Here is a 19,855-nt window from a genome sequence, read left to right on the forward strand (position 1 = left end):
ACACAGCAATTACATCATAAGATAATAAGTGCCATGATGGAATGGTATGGGGGTAGGGCAAAAATATCTGGTTCACCATGGGGGAAGAGAAAGGTCATAGAAGACTGCTATTAATGTGAGGCATCGGGAAACTGAGAATGATGAACAGGCCAAATAATGTCAGACTTGTATTAAATAGGGCCACAGATAACTGTTTCCTGGATGTTGACACTGTGGTTCTGTTAATGCATTCTAAATTTGTATTAGCATTGTATTAGTGTCATCAAACTTCTGGTTCTTGTTAAATTTGAGGTAATTTTATAATTAGAGAAATTAAAAAAAAAAAAAAAGAAAGAAACAGTCATCTCTTGTTATAAGGGTTGGTTCCTGGACCCCAAACCCTCCAGGACTAAAATCCAGAGATACTGAAGCCTCTATATAAAATGGCATAGTATTTGCATGTAGCTTACACACATCCTCCTGTATACTTTCGCTCATTTCTAGATTACTTATGATATCTTATACAATGTGAATGATATGTATATAGTTGTTACACTGTGTTATTTAGAGAGTAATGACAGGAAAAAATACCTGCACATGTTTAGTACAGACACAATCATCTTTTTTAAAAAAATATTTTTCATTTGCAGTTAGTTGAATTCACAGATGGACCCATGGATACTAAGAATTACAGCGATCTTTATTTCATTATTTTAGGTCCATCATTCCAGCCAATTGGGTGATGTTTTGGAATATTGGTTCTTACCCCCACTAATTTGGGAGAATGAGATAGGGAGCCAGCTCCCCTGCTACATAAGTTTTAATAATAGCATTGAGACCAGGCACAGTGGCTCACGCCTGTAATCCTAGCACTTTGTGAGGCTGAGGCTGGAGGATCACTTGAGGCCAGGAATTCGAGGCCAGCCTGGGCAACATAGTGACACCCCATCTTTACAAAAAAAAAAATAATAAAATTAGCTGGGTGAGGTGGTGTGCACCGACAGTCCCAGCTCCTTGAGAGGCTGATGTGGAAGGATTGCTTGATCTCGGGAGTTTGAGGTTGTAGTATGCTATGATTGCTCCACTGCCTCCAACCTGGGTGCCAGACAGTGCAAGACCCTATCTCTAAATAAAATTAAAGAAGGAAATAAATAGCATTGAATTTCAGTCTAGGAGAAAAAAAAAACCAATAATTTGAGATAATTTACACACATAATACTTTTTAATACTTAGAAATATAAAGAATAGAAGTAAAGGTGAGACTTCTATTTTCTAAAACTGATTAGTTTTTCTACTTCCCAGAGAAAGTAACACTAAATACTGTGCCATGTCTTAAATTCTCCCAAACAACTTCACAGACCTGAGGAAGATAATCAATAGATAGAGTCAAAATTCAGCTTGTCAGCTTGCAAATTACAAGAAATTGCTATTCCTCATCACATTTTTCTACAAGATAAAATAATAATGTTACTCGATTTGACATCTATGTTTTATATAGATTTACTCAGTTTCTGCTTTATCAGAAAGGCATTTCCTGACCAGTCCTATCACTTTCACATACAGCTTTTAATGTGCCACCTTGACTTATCTTTAGAGCACTCACAGGCACTCCCGTGGGGTCTTTATTTATTTACTGTCAGTTTTCTACCATGAGAATATAAGCCTCCTGAGAGCTATTTTGTTCACCCTAGTAACTTCGATGGTACCTGACACATATTAAAAATAATAGAAAATAATATTCATTATTCTTATTTTTATGAACATTATTGAGCAAAAAGTAAAAAAGCTATTTTTTTCTGTCTAAGGTGAAAAATATGTCCAGACAGATAGAGTAATTTAAGTACTGAATTGAGTTCAACCTCGATTGATCAATTTTAGCATTATTTCTATTGTTATCAAGAAAATGTCCTGTGCCAAGGAAAGAAACTTCAAAAACTGTGATATCAGGAACCATAATACTTTAGATAATTGGTAGTATGATTTATTGATTGTGTTTTATTTTCCTTTACTTATTGCAGTACATGGAATCTCAATTGAATTGACACAACTATTAGTGAAAGATTGATTGAGAAACCAGATTTAAATTCTGATTCTAATTATTCACTTGCACTTTAGAGTAATGAATAGAATTAGGACTGTTCTATGCATTCACAGGAGCATATGCATCTCTGCATCTGTTACTTTTCCTTGTATTAATCTTTAGTGATGTTATATCTATTTCTGAGGTTTAAATGATTGTTATGTAGGCATGAAAGACTATTCAGTACATCAAGAAGAAGAAGAACTCTTTTGAGATGTCTGATGAACTATGACAAATTCTGTGGATCAGCAGTCTACAATTGAATTTCTGATCCAGGAATGGAATCAAGCCAAAGCATCTAAATGTATGAAATCACTTTCCCTTCTCTCTTTCTCTTCCACTAGCATGGCAGTTGGCCTTTGGGTTGTTTATGAACGTTGATATCCTTAAACTACTAGATATAAAAATGATTTAGGAGATTTAAAATTTCTAAGGAAAAATTATTTATATTTATTATTATTTTATTTTTTACCACTAAGGTGCATTTGCTATATGGAAAAGATGTGACTGATGTTAAAAAGAGAGTGTTGGAAAAGGGAGCAAAGAATTACACTTAAATAATTTAGTAAATTAAATGGAAACTTATAGGTGAAAGAACAGACCATATGTTAAAGTCAACATCACTATTTCTGTGAAATAAATCTTCCACCTTATTTCACTTTTCCTCTATTGCTTATTGCAGTTTAACCCACTCTTTCTCTTCACTTTCCCCACTTACTCTGTGTTCAAACCAGGTTATTAGATTAATAATTGCCACAATACTAAAGATGAGTGATTTGCTTTCCAATTATGCAAGAGAGCATGTAAGTTGAAGTGGCAAAAATGAATGGAAATAAAGAAAGGAGGGAAAAGGGGAGGAAGAAAGGAAAAAGGAAAAGAGGAAGGTAGGAAAGCAAGAAGGAAAAAGAAGGAAGGAAAGAAGGAAAAGGGAAGGAAGGAAGGAAGGGAGGGAGGGAGGGAGGGAGGGAGGAAGGGAGGAAGGACAGAAAAAAGTGGTAAAATAAGAAGTGGAGAAGACGGAAAAGAATAAAGAAAAAGAATAGAGAAAGAAAGAGAGGAAGGGAAGGGAAATAAGAAAAATGAGTAAAAAAACAAAAGAGAAGAAAGAAAGGAGCAAGTGAAAAGAGAGATCAAGAAAGCATTTCTCCATTTACTTTTTGCTTGAATATCGTGAACCTGGCCAAGCTAACTTTCAACTTCTACGTAGTTATAGTTGACGATGTATTCCATTAAGGACTTTTAAAAAGGAGGTTAAATATTTGCAATAAATCACAACATAAGTTCAATTGATGGTGGAATTTTCAAAATAGAGAAATTCCTCTAATTTGGGAACAAATGAAGCATGTGGCTGCACATTAAACTCATGTGTTTATTAGCTTGCTGAAAGTTGCTTTCTTCATTGAACTTTTCAAATATTTAAAATAATAATTTCTAAACAGAGTACAAATTGGGAGAGAAGTCCCAATTCTATAATTCACTAGAGTCATCACTTTTGTTTCTCAACAAAAGTCTCGCTTTTGTTTTCTGAGTACAGTATCAAATTATATTCTCAAGCATTTAGACATAGTCAGTTTTAACCCTTTTTTCCTCAGATTTTTAAAAATTTCAACTAATTACACATAACTATTTATTTAGTGTTAATGAAGTATATAATCTCTCTTAAAAGATATATCTAAAATAGCCTATGTATGTAAATGACCTCAAAGGGTCACTTGAAAACCATTATTTAGCCTGTCATATGTGGTTTATTTTATTAAAACCTATTTCATGGCATGAATTTTCTGAATACTGATGAATATAGACAAACTATAACAACTCAAAGAAAATAAACACATTATGTTATATCAGCAAACATGTTTACCTGTAGGAATGAAGAGTAATTTACTATTCACGTTTCAAAAAAATATTTTTTTCTTGAAATGCGTGAGGCTATTAATGAGTTTGGAATTCATTTTCAGGCTATTTTGGCTTTTGAGGAAATCTGTTTTCAATTCAATATTATTTCTAAAAGGAATTTTAGATTTGTCACCTCTAGAAAGTGGTAGTTTTCCTTAGAAAACTGAGATAAAGAAAGTTTGGAAATAGAACTATATCTATTAGAAATAACTGTATATACGTGTACACATTCTGCATTGCAAATAACACCTCTAACTTCTGAAGCTTGCTTAAAATAACTTTTAAAAATAGTGCATTTAACACCCTGCATAACAGCATAGCTGAAAGTTTCCTGAAGTGTTAAAGAAAAGGCTAGCTAGATGTTTTATCATGATGGCTGAAGGCGGTAGCATTGTGTCTGACACCTGACCCATTTATCTCACTTCATAAACTTCAAATAAATCAACAGACAACATGCTTTTCTCTTTTTCCTAGTTATTTGGGGGTACATAATAAGGGTTTACCTTATGCTTGTTATACCTTCAGAAGATATATACTACAACAGTATTTAGCATGTGTACCTTTACTGTAAATTTTACTAGGCCAGGTATTTTAATAAAACCTTCACATTTCTTTGTTTTGGCATGTATCCATATGTGTCATTTCTGATCTCTCTGACTTTCCAAGATCATGGTTAGATGATGCATCTCATCTTTATTTATTTTTATTTTTCTGAGTATAAACTGTATTTTATAGGAGTTTCTGCTAGGCTTATTTGCATTTTTTTAATAGAGCAACTTTTAATAAAGAACAAACCTTTGTTAGTTTAAAATTTAGCTCTACTTAGAAAATATATTTGCTGTTTAAATATCCCACAGTTTGTACTGGAGAAAAAAGTAACACTTCAGGTTACACTCTAAACATAATGCATTATCAATGAATTTTAGCCCAGAAAGAATTAGCCTTCTGGGTGCACAGCTTCTCTGTCTTGGCTTCCGGCCAGGGCTGATATTCTAGCTTTATTTTATGTTTCCCCAGCTGCTTTCTAAATCTGGGGAGGCAGCACCAGCCAGAATCTTCTAGTTTGAACACAGTATGCTAAATGCTTCTCTCTTCTTCCTTAGTAGTTGCTTGTAAATGATGCACACAAAGTTTGATCTTTGGATTTTATTTCCAAAGGCCCCTTTTCCACTCAAACAGAAAATACAAGGCAATCATATGAACACTTAACCTATTGGGGACAACTGTTTTACTGGGTTAGATACATTTATTTAGTACCTTTAAGAACTAATGTTAGTATTGAGATTGAATTAAGTTTATTTTACATCTAAGTACAGAATGCTTTTCTTTGGGAGAAGAAAGAACAGATATAACAGTTTTAATCTCAAATGAAAAATGAAAGATCATTATTTTCCTGAGGTAAACATAAGTGTGAGCACGTATTTCTATTTTGATTGTCAATTATAGAAATTCAAAATTATGACTTAATATATTTATATATAAAACTAGTCCACATATACTTCCTTTTGGTGTTTAGGATAATACATTTAAAATGATACATTTCTTAAATAATAAGCCTATCTTGGAGAAAACAAAATGCAATTTATGTATATTTGCATATGCATTTATTACTTATATATTTGCATTAATCAATTTTAAAAATTCAAATTTTCATAAGGTTTTACTTTCCTTTTATTTAAAAACAATGCCTGAGTTTCTAAATTGGATCTAAGGTTGATTTTCATGTTATAGCTAGTAAGTCATATATATTATCATTTTTTCAAAGGGTTTTTAATGTATCAGTCTTAGTGGTGACCAGGTGCCATTCAGATAGAGTTAAAAGGCCCATTCTGCTTAATATTAAATTTCTAAAAATCTTCCCAATTAGCTTATTATGAGATGTCTATCAGTGTAAACATTGCTTAATATTGATCACCATAATGTATTGTCACAGGATTTCTTATTTTAAAAAATGTCAACAATAAGAGTAGGCTTAACTTCCCATTTACATATTGAGATAAATGTAAATGGCAAGTATATTTTGCTTATTAATTAGTTACTTTTTTATGAATTCCAGTTGAAAACTTAGACTGTTGTAGTCAGTAGACTTTATATTTTTCATATAAACTTGCTACTCACATGCACACACACGCACACAAATGACGAGCACAGAGCCTATGTGACACTGGGATATAGCTAACTAGCGTGCTTTTAATAGAGTAAATTACTCTTTTGCTTTGAAAAAAAAACCTTTAAATCTTTGTGGGAAAATTCATTGCTTCCTAGTTTTGGGGAAATTCAACCAATTACAATAACTTTTGTCTTTATCAATTCCCTCTTGGTGCAGAAACCTCACAGGATTTTAACCCTGTTGTTCGTGAGAAAGTGGAAAACTAAAACCATTCTGCGAGTTACAGAAACACATCAATATGTTGGTATGCAATTCATGTTAAAGCATTTATGATACTGTGTAAATAAAAATATTCTGATAGAAGGCACCATGAAAATAAGCAAGCGTGAGTTTGAAAGAGACATGATAAAGCATAAACTTCAAACTTTCTCAAGCTGTATGAGAACTCACAGTATAATTTATCATAATAAACAAAACACATCATCACTTAAAAAGCTAGGACAGGAATTCTGAATAATACAGTATTTTATTAATCAGGAGAAATTGTAAGAAAAATAAGGTTTAAGTTTCCTTATTTAGCTTCCTCAAACAGAGATATTGAAAAGGGAATGAGTAAAATCATATTGCAATAATATTTCTTATTTTCCAACTTATTCTGTGCTTGAGGAAATTGGAGGTATACCATAAAGCTTTCTGTCCTCCTAGGAAACTATGCTTAGGGCATATGACATATATTGTTCTAAGAATTTATTTTTATTTTCTAATAGGAGGTACGAGGAAAACACCTATTTCTTTATAAGCAATTTATGACTGTAGCATACAATTTCAAATGTCTGTGACAGCTGTTTCTCTAAAGCAGACCATTAGAACAGCATGCCTACAAATCTCAGGTCCAAAGAAGAGGAGTTCCCATCTTCGGTAATTTGAATGCCATGTTTTCAGTAACACTTACTAGGGAAACATTTATAACCCTACAGTTAACTTTGGATGTTGAGTTTGTAAAATTCGTGCTTTTAATATGAAAAGGCTAAAATTGTATCAGATAAGATATTTCCTATGCAAATGTTCCAGCAACTGTTTAAATTTTATCAAGTTGTATCTCTCTCTCTCTCTTTTTTTTTTTTTAGGCAGGACTGTATTTTCTATTTCCGTGCAAATATAACTTCTATAAAGCATGATGACAGGTAAGCACACACATGAGGAAAAGGGAGATTGAATTTGGTTTTAAAATATTATCTGCTTCTACATAAATCTTTCACAAATAAAACTTTATTGTGTTCGACTTGTTTACATAGCTAAGCAACGCATATTCATTTATGGTACACGCCTCGATTTCAGCAAATTAAGCAGTAACTTACCTAGAGAAGCATTTCAATATTTTGCCTTTTCCTAACTTGAATTTATCCCGAGTTAGAACATGAGGTATCCAGTATTCAGGTTCACTTGGCTCCAGGTTAATTAGAAGGAGCTTTCAGTTCATGCAATCTGCCTCAACAATATTCCAAGAGCACTCTCTAGCTCCAGTCTTAGTATCTGAACTCTTCCAGCAGAGTCCTTTTATTTATACACACATTGTCCTTTTCAAAACAAGCAGCCAGCTGGAATGATTCAAACCTCTGTTCAGCACACCGTTAAAATGCAGCTTCCTTCTTGGACACGAGAATTACACCAGGGAGCAGACCGAGTACAGCAAAAAGGCTATGAGAACTATTTAATCACCGGAATACCAGCTGCTCCTGCTCTGCTGTTGCTAGTGCTGCTGTGCCTCTTGTTTAGCTGTAGTCGGTCTTTCTCTCCCTCCCTCTCTCTCATATCTCCAGAACTATAAAGGCAGCTTTGCTGGATTATGATTGGCAGAAACAGCCAATTCCTTCAGCTAATCATCCTCAAGACTTTCAAGGACCTGGAGCTGTTGTGATGTCATCCAGTCAGTGGGATGTTACACATGAATACATTCCAACAGAAGCTAATTCAGCTATGGGCTGCATTCCTCTCACACCGCGGTGATTGATTAGATGCTCCTTGAAGATTTGCATAATCTTTCAATGTACAGTTGGACTATTTCCTATGAAATTTGAGGATAGAACTCCACTTTGCAGCTATGACACTATGCCACGAGATTCTATTGGACAAAATAAGAAAAGTTCAAGACAGGATTTTCTGCTGTAAATGTGCTCCAGTTAAACACAAATTACAAACTCAACAAAAGCCAACAATGAGCAATAGGAAACTCGGACAAGTATTAGTAAGCTACATACTAAAAAGTTAATAATAGCATTTTAGAACATGATAAATGTTAGAAGGAAAGAAAGAGTACGTGCATGTGAATTTATTGTGTGCATTGTTTTAGTAATTAAGGTAAATTACTGGATTATTATGGAAAAGTTCTATTCTTCGCACTGACAAAAAATTGTCTCCATTCCCATGTCTCTTTTTTCTTTTTAACTTGGCAATATAAGGTGAAGATTACCTGCTCTTTGTTTTCTATTAATTCATGTAAACACAAGGTTTTGAGGGTTTGCAAGCCACAGACATATGCTATACAGAGGATAGGGGAAAAAAATCTACCAAGTTAGAAAAAATATTTACCAGTTATTCATAAGCAATAAATACAATCTAGTAACTCATAGGTCATGTACCAATTAGTTTTTCTGGTGCAAAGGAAAAAATATATTAAAGAAAAAAATTATATTTTAGAAATAATTAAAGAGTTCAGGTACTTCTTACAACCTTTTAAAACATTTGGAATGCAAAAATGAATTAAAATCAAGACAGAATTTTCATAGTGATACACATCAAAATTCAAAATGGATAAATAAACTGCAGTTAAATATTTCAACAATGTCATAATAAAATAATTATTACTAGAATAGCAACATGGGAAACATTATCTGTTGATAAATAAAATAAAATGGTATAAATTGTAAAAGCCAACTGAAGATTTTTATATTGCATGTAGTTTGGCTAACTAATAATGCCTTCTTCTTTATTCAAGTTGGGTGATTATTTTTAAGTCTTAACTTTAGAAAAATAATTTAAATAAAAAACTATTATAAAATGCTCAGCATCTTTATATTACTGACATAGTTCTATTTCACAACTCAATCAAGAATGCCACTTTGATTTATCAGAGTATTTTCGGTTATTGGAACTAAATGGCAACACAGTGATCTGAAGATAAAACCCATCACATTAAAACATGGATCAGGGTTTATGTCATCAGCTCTGGTGATAACCTAGAGTTGATATTCATTGATTACAAGTGAAAAATGTTGATCAATTTCTTCTCTAGCATTAAACTATAAACAAAGTTTTAAGCTGAAGAAGTAAATACTTTCACAATGTAAAAGTACTATATAAAATATTAATAGAAGGTATTCTTATTAAAGGTAAAATTCTTTTAAATATTTGTGAAACATGAAACTTTGAGATTCAAAAAATCCAGAGATTATTAATTAAAATTCAATGTAGGGAAAAAGTACCCAACTTTACTCTCCTTGTCTCATTGTTCATTCAGAAATATACTAAGTACTGAAGGCAGAGGGTCCCACCATATACCTATGTATAAATGAATGGAAACTTACCAAAAAGTGCTTTCTTTTCTATTCCTCGGGAAAACTGGAGAAATTCGCAACACTCACACTAAAACAGATCAAAATAATCCTCAAAGTATTTTGAATATTTTTCTTATAATTTTCTTTGTATATTGTAGTCTCAAATAACTAAAACAAATGTATTTGTGAATTTGTAAACTTTTATCATTTTCTAATCTGTCAGGTTGGGGAAATGAAATAAATGACCTTGGACATTTCTGGGAAGAAATATAATACACAAGAGAGAAAAGAGGAAAGAATTATTTACTCAAAGTGTTTTAAGTTTTTAAATCATTTAACTTGTGTTCCTCAATTTACAGGGTTTGCACTTATGTCAAAATGTAGCATCAATTCAGTTTGTTTTGGACAATATACGCAATGCAAAGCATTTACCCAATTGCTTATAGTTGACTTTTAGAGGAGAAAGTAGATGCTTTTATATTTCTTTAAACACTCTATAAAGTATAATATAATTTTTCCTTTATCTATTAAGGTGTAGGTCCAGACTTATATTAAGACCTGACTGGGTCGTTTAAAAATTGGATTGAACTTGTTGAACTAATAAACTTTTAGAGCTCCATGTATTTTTATTCAATTGCTCTCTTGATTCAGTAAAAGTTCAAGTAGTATTTGCCCACTACAAAACCTTTTCATTCAACTGAATTTATCTTTGAATTTACCTTTTAAATTTTCACTGGCATTTCCTTGGAAGTTCAAAAAATGTGTATGTGTTATATGCATTATTTGGAAATTTTAAAAGTGAAAAACATTGAAAACATTATATAATGTACACTTAAAACATATATATGAGAATATAATATACTTTAAGTTTAATTTATAAATACATATATATACACCTTGTTCTTTATAATACACACATATATCTTTGTATATACTTACTCAATATAAGAAACAAACAAAAAGATATTTATTTAAAAAGGAAGGTCTTTTTTTGTTTGTATGTCAAGTCTTTATTACAGTGAATATGAGAGGGTAGTAATATCTACTAATAAACATCTTAGAAAACTTCAAAAAAACTCAGTAAATTTAATAATTTCAAAAATTTTTCATCGTTTTCTTTCTCATTAACTTTGTTCTGCTAATTGTTACTAATGGTAAGTTTTAAATGCTTGCCTCTAAAATAAATAAAAATTTGCATAGGAAATACTAAAACAAGATTCAAAGTACTTCATAATTTCTACTTTTAAAAAAAATTGTTCATCATGCATACACAGGCTATAAACAGAAGATATTTAGATCTTTAAATGTACATTTTTATTCTTTTCAAGTTTCACCTTTTTTGTTACTTTTACAGCAAAAATAATCTTGAATGAACACAACCAACTAAATTTACAGTTCTCATAATTTTGACTGAATGCATCTAATTTAATTTACAGTCTTCACTACTAAAACTTACAAATACAAGATTCTATTACCACGCTACCACTTTCTGTCTATATCCTTTTCTTGTAATTTTATTTTTTAACATGAGCAATTATCCTGTTGTCCCAACACAAAAGGTTATAACTCTTTTTTTTTTTTTAAGAAAAAGCATGAATAAAAGAAACTTCTATGTTCAAAGTTTATGCCTTCAGGGAGCAGGGGAAACCTCTAATTGGGCTGTGAGTGACTAATATAAAAACTTTTTATTAAGAGCAAAAAAAGTCTTCTGCTGGCAATTATTAGGAAAAGAACTTATGTGAAAAAGAAGGTGCATAAAGTCAGTTTTGCTTCATTGGTATCACAATACATGATTAAAAAAAAAAAAAAAAAACATAAGTGCCAAATAGCATTACTCAGGTAACAAGCACCCCAGTCACAGACTTAGATGTTATGTTATTACACATCTGGATCTCTTGTTAGCAAGTTATTAGAAAAAGGGGAAAAAAATAGGAAGAGCAGGTTGGAAGAAAGAATCTTTTTGCCAGTATCACTGTAGTGCATTGTTGTAGCAAGAGAGAAATCAGCATGTTAATGCTTCAAATAAATCCTTTGAAGATGCAAAACTTGAAAGGCCAAGTGAGGGAACAAACAAACTTAACAGTCCAATTCCAGTTTGGCTGACAACTACTTAAAGAAACAGATTTTTAATAAATAGCAGTTGTTGGCCAAAACACTATTGCATCACAAGAAATTTTGTTGTGTGCTAAAATGTTAGCATTCAAGTGAGAGACCCACGGTGAGGTGGGGGAGGACAGTAAACATTAAATTTATGATTTTTCCTTGGTCTGATCTTTGCTATGAGAATTTTCAGTGAATTTCTCTTTTAGATGGTACACAAAGGCGAGGAGAATTCATAAAGCGCATTAATTAGGCCCCAACTCCAGTGGGAGTGTCTCATCAGAGTAGGATTTTTAAATACCTTATAGTGGTTATAAGTTTTATCTACACTAGGTAGTTTCAGTTTGTCTTTCTTTGTTTCTCTTTTCTTTGGAATTTTCATTTGCCAAATTTTATTAGGGTTTAATGGTGATTTCCTTTTGACTTACGCCTTACAAGTCAAGTCATTTTACGTTCTCGAATTTGAAGTCCTAAATGTTCGAAGTGAGAAAGCTACTTGCAGACCAGAATCACAGCATCACAGTGATAAGTTTGATAAAAACCTTTTTGTCATATAGGGTATTTTCTTTTATCTGTTACCTAATTCTTTGTATCTTAAATATCCCAATATCGTTTGTTTTCTGCCTGCTCCAGTCCTTCAGGGAAAGGCATCTCATTTACGAACTATTTAGCTAATGCTCTGATCAGCATGGGAAATCTTAATTTGTTACTAAGCCCTAGCAAATCCATTTCTGTCCTTTAGCTTCAATGCCTCACTGTAAATTATCATCACTCTGGGGTAATTCACTGGATGCTGTCACTCTTTCTCCTATTTGGTTTAAGCTGTGTGTGTGTGTGTGTGTGTGTGTGTGTGTGTGTGTGTGTGTGTGTGTGTTGGGGGACCATGTTGAGATGGTAAGTTGTGAGCAGTGGTATAAGAACATGAAATGTTCTAAAGCAAGTCAACAATGGCTGAAAGTCTCCTTAAGCTTGAGAGGCAATACTTGTGAATTCTAATGACCAGAGTCATGCTGTATTCCAAGACCTGTAAACCCAGTGCTGTCCTCTGTAACCAGCTAACAATTAGGTATACAGCATTATATTGCTATCATTGCCTGATTTGTGGGCACACACATAATGCTAGCAATGAAGTCTTTACTCTTTGAGGACAGAGATCATCTCTCTTTTTTTTTTTTTCTGTTTGAGGCTTATATCCTTATTACGTGGACCAGTGCCATGGCATAAAGTAGTTACTGATATTTAACAAAATAAATTTATGATTGAATGAATGAATGATGGCAATTCAAAGCTAGAAAATAGGGAGAGGAGTACATTAACATTTCCCATACAAATATATTTTATATGAAACTGTTGCATCAGTTCTGTATGCCACAAAGAGAAGCAATAATTCATTTCAAAAGGAAGATGCATTATAAAGCAATTTTCCCCATGGATAAGAAAACCCAGATTAGTTTTCCTTTTTAGAATCTATGTGATTTAATCTTCCTAATGTTATTCATGAATAAAAATATTTTGATGAAAATATTGTCATATATTTTAAATAATTTAAAATATTTTATACATTACTGTAATTTGGCTTGCATTTATAGATTCAGAAAAAAAAAATTTGTTTGTCTTCCATATTATAATAAGTATCATTTTATTTTAGAACTTTAATTGGTGTTTCCCTTTTCTGTATAGGAATTATCATAAATGAAATGATTATGAAGTAAATTAAAATATAGTACTCTGAAAACAGAGATATTTTACAAAAGAAAACCAAATAATTAAATATAATGTAAAATAAATAAATAAAGCAAAATGAATTCTGATACTCTAAACCTACTATATAATAAAACAACAATGAATTCATTTGCCAGCTCAGCTGTTTATACCTGTTAGAGGGTGGAAAAGAGCAAAATAATTAAATTAAGAGGAAAGAAAAATGATGTGATGAACACAGGAGTGTATGAAAGAATATACTTATCACCCTGCTAAAATATTCAATATTTTACAATATTCCCATAGAGGGCAATATTGTATAAAAGATGGCGAACCAAGAATCTGCCAATTCATCTCTGTTGATATGCTTTAAAGAAAACTGCTGTTACCATAAATTTGGAGCTGTACTTCCCCTCAAACTCTGACTAATTTATAAACTGATGCACACAAAAACATAGCACAGAGTCTCATCAAAGGCAAAGAAAATTAATTTGGTATCCTACTTACTGGTAGATTACTTGAGTGAATAGCCCCTAGTTTCACCTTTAATTTGATTTAATCACTGCATCTCAGATCTCAGATAGCAGATTACATTCTATTATATAACTTATACATATAATACACACATGTACACATATATGCACAATACCATTTAGTTTATTTGAAATATTAATAAGGTAGTGCCTTCTTCAATGCCTGGAAAATGAAGATAAACTACAGGTAACAAATACAGTGAGGTAAATTTTGTAAATTGAAAGTCTTATCCATGATTCAAATATAACTCTAAGGATATAACCATAGAATAGGGCTGGGCCATGGAGATGCAAAATTATACTCAGCTGTATCTCTCAAATTTATTTCTATTATAAAATCATCATGCACTTATCTACCTTTCTTATTTATACTCCTTTACCTTCCCCTCTTGTGACTCAAAAATAGATTGCTTCACTGTAAACCCCTTCCTCTCAAAGATGCTAAGTATATTAGAACTTGAAGCATTTGCTCCTAAATGACCTTCATAGTAACTGCTAATTTGCATTTAGCATATACTGAAAGATATGTAGTATCATTAAAACATACTATTATCTTAAACATTTGACTACCTACAGATTTTAATACATACAGTGATATGGGATACATGGAATTATGAAGCATACTACAACGTTCTACCTGTCTGCTATGGCACAGATGCAATTCTACCTTCAGAGAATTCTCCTCAGTTCCCTCGTTATGAGATGTTTTATACAAGATCATTATGATTATGTCCTACAAAAGCTATTTTAAGGCTAATGTAAATAAATGAAAATTAATACAACTATAAGCCAGATTTAGTCGTAAGAAATATAAATCTAGTCCTTTTATTTAGGACATCCAATTTGTACCTGAATATTAAATCAAACTAGAGTAAACTGTTTAGTTCAAATTAAATTATGTGAATCTTTAAAATAACGTTAATTACTTGTCAAGTACAACTTCTCAAGTCTAAATAATTAATATTCTTCAATCTGCCAAAGTAACTATGGTAATCAAGCAATTCTTGCGTGTGTTTGCAATTAAGCGAGAAGTACATTTAGAACAATCTGGTTTCTTGAAATCCCTATCTCAAATTTCCAGATTACTTTGAAAGGAGTTATTCCTCTAGCATAAAGCACTATTTGACTTGTCCCTTCCATGACCACTGTTAGGATGACAAAGGGAAAAGGGCTATTTGTTGAACCTGATACTCTCAGTCACAGCTGATAGTAGAGGTTTGTTCCAATGTGCTTGCTTTCATAATACATTCAATACTAACATTATGTTATCTTCAACTCATTTTAAAATCTTCAGAGTTTTCAAAAGATGTTCTCATAGATGATTTTGTGTGAGTGCCACAATGATCCTATTATTAGTTAGTGTGGTATTATATCTACATTGTATAGGTTAGAACAATGAGACACAAGTAGCAAATCTGGCATCAGCAACAGGACTCACTAACCTTTAACCCTGTGGTATTTCCACTATACCAAACAGTCGTCTGAATGAATGTCCCTGGAGAATGCCCCTTTTCGTTACTCTGTAAGCAGAGTGGACTTTCAGGTGTCCATTCAAAACCCTGTGCTTTATAATGCACTTGGTAATATATAGATAAAACATGAGTCATGGTGTTTTAACCTTTCTATATGGCAAATTATCAATAATTTGGTAGCGTTTAAATTGTGCTATCTGCTCCATGAATATGTTTTATACAAATGCTTATCTATACCAATATCTGTTCTAAAGAATAGTAGAGAAGGAAGGATTTAATTAGGCTTTAGAAATACTAGACAGCACAGGAAATCATAGTCATTGGCATATGCTAAGGGGAGAATTAAAATGAGGGAAAATTTTGAGATTTTGTTTTCTGTTTATTTTTATTTAAATTATACAATGTCTTTTACTGGTTTGAAGAAAAGAGGTGGATCAGAGAATTTCTCAGACCGGTGCTAAGATATCACAATCTAGATCACTGGTTGTCAAATTTTTGTGACCCACAACACAGAGACACTGAAACAAGAGCTTCAGAAAACAATTCTTGCTTCTCACTTTGTGTGCGGTGCATTTGATTTTCTTTTTTGTTCCATTCCATTCCATTCTATAAACATTTTGAAATGCTGACCTAAATCTACTAATGTAAATGCATGTAAAGATCCATGAACTGAATTTTGAAAAATGAATCTAGATTCATTATGTATTTATACAGTACTGAATATAAAAAAGATCAAGTCATTTCCATGGTATAATAATTGGAACTTTTCACTAATTTTTCACTTAGCTATTTTAATAATCTAAGCAGAACACCATTATTATTTCACAAAGTGACTGTCAATAGAGAATGCTATTCTTTGGGAATATACAGGCAAAGGGGCAGACCAGGCTATCATACAAACATGGAATTAAATGGAGCTTTGAAGCATACAATAATAGCACTGGCGTCTTTTCATGTAGACAACACCAAAACAACTAATACGTTAATTCCTTTTAGGACTTTGTTTACAATTATAAATTTATAGATAAACACTTAAAAATTCCAACTTCCAATTAAACAGGAAAAATGAGTTTTCATAAAACTATGCAGTGTAGCGCTCAGTATTTTTTCATGATTACTGTGAAAAAAATCACAGAAATGTTATCACGACCTTAATGCTATCTCGCTGCTGCCTTACATGTCTGGAAGAATTTCAGGATGCTACTATTAAGCTCTTTAGTTGTGTACTGTTTATACAGTGAGAATTTCTGACCTAATTCAAAAATTTTACAAAGTTCTTTTCTTTTGTGAAATGTGTAGCCATAATTTGAGGAAAACAATCATTGCTTCAAAATGCAGAAGAAAGAAGAAAAAAATGTAGCAGAATGCCTGATTGCCTGATTTGTCTAATTCTTCAGCCATTTGTCATGTGACTTTGTAGTTCCCCTCAATAAGAAGGTTACCATATTTCTCCTCCCCTTTTCTTTTGGTGGTGATACACGACTCGCTTTGAAGCGGTCATGTTCCACCACCAAAGGGGGAAGTGACATTATGCTAATTTCAGGTTTGTGCTCTTGTAATTCTGTCATCACTGTGAGAAGGACATGCCAGGACACACGGACCAACACTGTCCAGCTTAGGTGTTCTGGCCAAGAATAGCTTAGAGCAGAGCCCATAAATGACCTATATGTACATGAAAAAGCCTAGTCAATACCAGCAGAAGACAACCAGATCAGCTGAACTAAACAGACCTGCTGATCCATGAACTGCAAGGAGAACAGAGACAGAAGCAAATTATATTAATGCAATGAACATAAAAATAAGTGGAGCTTTGAGTTATATATATGAATGTTTACCTCTTTATATCAATAATAGCAAGCAATATTAATTCATTTTGGTAGTGCAATTGTTTGGATTTATGAGTTTTCAGATAAAAACTTAGAACTGCAAGTCTTAAAAATTTTAACGACAAAAACATATATTTAAGACATAAATTTTGGATAACTTGTTACACAGTATTACCTAATTTACATAAAGTTGTTTTCTCTGCCGCTAAAGTTGTAAAATACCTTATTCTACCTAATACATAGCTATATGAATTGAAGCAAGAAAAAATAATGATCGTGTTTCCTTATCAGTAGAAATTGTTATATGATTTAAAAATTTTTCTATCTATAGTAAATTTTTTTAAATACTCTTTAAAATGTGAGTAAATTTCAAGATTTCTTTTACCCTGTTTAGGTCTGCCTATTTCCATGGAGCAAACATATTCTATGATTCTTAAACAATTTGCTATTTTATTGTAAAAGTAAAAATGGAGTTCTAAGCAGAAATGTCATTCACAACTCCACAGCAATGTTTGTTTGTTTCTTTTTTACTTCCAGCAAAGATATAAAATAAAAGTCACGCCTTTTTAAAGTAAGTGAACTTTTGGTGCTAAATGATGTTAAATTTATGAAGGAAGACATTTTTGATTGATTGACATTATTTATGAATGAATTATTGGAGTAACATCAATTTTACTGTAAAGCAGCAACTTTGAGCTAAGTAGATTTAACTATAATAAAATATATTCACTAAAGACACTTAGCATAAGTTTTTAAGTTGATGTTATTTAGTCTGCTTGAAATGAGGACAAATTAATATTTCATTGATTCACACTTACAGAATCATTTCACTTTGCCGAGACAAAAACATAAAACAAAGAAAAAATACTCATAATTTGATTTCCAATTTCAAAAATATAGTTATTGGTTTGCTGTTTCCATTTTCTATTAAAATTAAGACATATTAATGCTTCTGGGTAGGAAATATAAAGATAAATGGCTAGTAGAGTTGGCCGTCCATATCTGTGGATTCCTGACCCATGGATTCAACCAACCACAGATCCAAAACACTTTTTAAAAGAGACTAGTCGTGTGGTTGTGCTGTGCTGAACATGTACTGACATTTTTCTTGTCATTATTCCTTAAACAGTACAGTGTAACAATTATTTACATAGTGCTTACATTATATGAGTTGTTATAAGTAATCTAGACGTAATTTAAAGTATACAGGAGGATATACATATGTTGTATGCAAATACTATGCCATTTTATATCAAAGACTTGAGCATTCTGTGTATTTTGGCATCCACAGGAGGTTTTGGAGCCAATATTCCATGGATACTAAAGGACAATTGTGTACATCAAATCACTTATCTTTTAAGTACTGAGAAATGAGAATAATAATTGCTCAAATAATACTAGCAAGCAGTAATAATGACCACAACAATAATAGTTTCACAACTAATGTTATCAAGTAACAGAAATGCCAAAAATAACAGCAAGTACTATTTTTCAAACCTTGATATGGGTGAGGCAATGTGCTAAATGGTTTGAGTTTCCTTCATAATAATACATTTAAGACAAAGTTGGGATAGGTCTCTGGTGAACCTTATTAGAACGTGTAGATTATGTGTCTGTATGCATTTACAGTTTACAATTTGTTAAGAGTTAAGAATAACAGTAAGAGAAATGGAAGGGGAGGAGCAAAATGAGAATAGAGAAGAAATGAAGCCACAGCCTTATGTTAATGATTATAGCAAACTTTGAGTTAGCCTGGTATCTTCTAAGCCATTTTATTTTATTAAAATTAATGCCCTTGGCCGGGTGCGGTGGCTCACGCCTGTAATTCCAGCACTTTGGCAGGCCGAGGTGGGCGAATCACGATGTCAGGAGATTGAGACCATCCTGGCTAACAGGGTGAAACCCCGTCTCTACCAAAAATACAAAAAAATAGCTGGGGGTGGTGGCGGGCGCCTGTGGTCCCAGCTACTCGGGAGGCTGAGGCAGGAGAATCGCTTGAAAACGGAAGGCGGAGCTTGCAGTGAGTTGAGATGGCGCCACGGCACTTCAGCCTGGGCGACAGAGCAAGATTCCATCTCAAAAATAAATAAATAAATAAATAAATAAATAAATAAATAAATAATGCTCTTACTCCTCATTAAAAAACCTACCTCATAAGATACAAATGAAGATATTGAAGCACAGAAAGGTTAAGTAACACAATTGAAGCACAAAAGGTTAGTTTGCCCGAGGTAGTTGGCTGGCATATGAACTTGATTGGTCCAGCTTCTAAACCCACAATTTTAACCTCAGACCACACCAATGGGAAGATAAGCAGTACCCAACGTAGGTAAATATCAGTACTGTTTGGTTCTTTCACTCCCTACTTTTCAAAGCACTATTAAATCATCTAATCCTTATATTTTAGAATGTCTGAGTTATGAAACATAGATCAGTGTCACAGCGGAAAGTAAAGTAAAACATTAAATTATTACTAAGATACCTTTAGAGGCAATGTGTTCAAAAGGAAGGAAAAGCTCTACCAGATGATAAACAATAAATTGAACAAATCAATAGCAAATTGAAATAAATGACAGAATCAAATGTTAGGATTTATCTGATCAT

General features: G+C 32.4%; 1 pseudogene across 1 annotated transcript in view; it reads right to left on the reverse strand.

The window, feature by feature from the left end:
- The window catches only part of LOC144340994 (bifunctional heparan sulfate N-deacetylase/N-sulfotransferase 4 pseudogene), a 38,411-nt pseudogene extending 30,353 nt beyond the window's left edge, over positions 1-8,058 (reverse strand). The window contains exon 1 of the transcript XR_013417547.1: positions 7,424-8,058. The product of XR_013417547.1 is annotated as a bifunctional heparan sulfate N-deacetylase/N-sulfotransferase 4 pseudogene (transcript). The remainder of the gene's footprint in view (positions 1-7,423) is intronic.
- Between the last annotated feature and the right edge of the window lie 11,797 nt (positions 8,059-19,855).

Source organism: Macaca mulatta, chromosome 5 (assembly GCF_049350105.2).
Source record: "Macaca mulatta isolate MMU2019108-1 chromosome 5, T2T-MMU8v2.0, whole genome shotgun sequence".
NCBI classification, from domain to species: domain Eukaryota; kingdom Metazoa; phylum Chordata; class Mammalia; order Primates; family Cercopithecidae; genus Macaca; species Macaca mulatta.